This window comes from Capsicum annuum, chromosome 11, assembly GCF_002878395.1.
Source record: "Capsicum annuum cultivar UCD-10X-F1 chromosome 11, UCD10Xv1.1, whole genome shotgun sequence".
In the NCBI taxonomy this organism is placed as follows: domain Eukaryota; kingdom Viridiplantae; phylum Streptophyta; class Magnoliopsida; order Solanales; family Solanaceae; genus Capsicum; species Capsicum annuum.
This window is the reverse complement of record NC_061121.1, coordinates 202,819,987-202,820,765: the sequence shown is the minus strand read 5'-3', so window position 1 is coordinate 202,820,765 and position 779 is coordinate 202,819,987.

Genomic DNA, 779 nt, shown 5'->3' with positions numbered 1-779 from the left:
ACGGTGCTTAAGGCTACAAGTATCCCCAAGCTAACCCTTTGAGCCTGCTACTAAGTCTAGAGATTACTTCAAGATAATTTGATCAAGCAATGGAACTATCATATCATGTCTAAACTAAAATGATGAAAAAGATACTGTCTGAATAGCAAAATACTAAAAATTATAAAACACAACTGATAGTCTGACAAGCCTCTACTGCTAAAGAACTAGAGAGTCATTAGGAACAACCCCAAGTGACTAAAACTGAAAACAAATAAACCAACTACTATGAGTACTGAAAGTCTGAAGAAATAGGTCCTCGAACCATGAGGACTCACCAACTGCAAAAGTGTAGATAGAGGTACTCGAAGATCACTGTCGCTGCTGAGACTAAGCACCTGAACCTACATTATAAGATAATATAGCACACAGACGTATAGGTGAATCAGTTTTTTGAGGATATACTGAGTATATGGGGGTGTATGCAATAAGTAAACAATGACACTACTCTTTATAAAACCATGCATGTTGATATTAATGACTTACATAGCTTGAATGAAATTGAAGTCTAAATCTCATAAATCATAAATAATGAAACGTGTAGCATAAATCTTGTGAGTCATTACACTTAGTTCTAAAATTTGTATTCTACTCTTATTCTCAAAGCTTGTACACAAAAGGAATCTTAAAACAATAACTTTCAAAACAACTATTTTTAGCTTAAGGAGAATAAGAGACCTCTTGTAAAACTTAGGGACTATAGATCTTTGGGAATTGTGGAAACTTGGAAACCTTTGAAT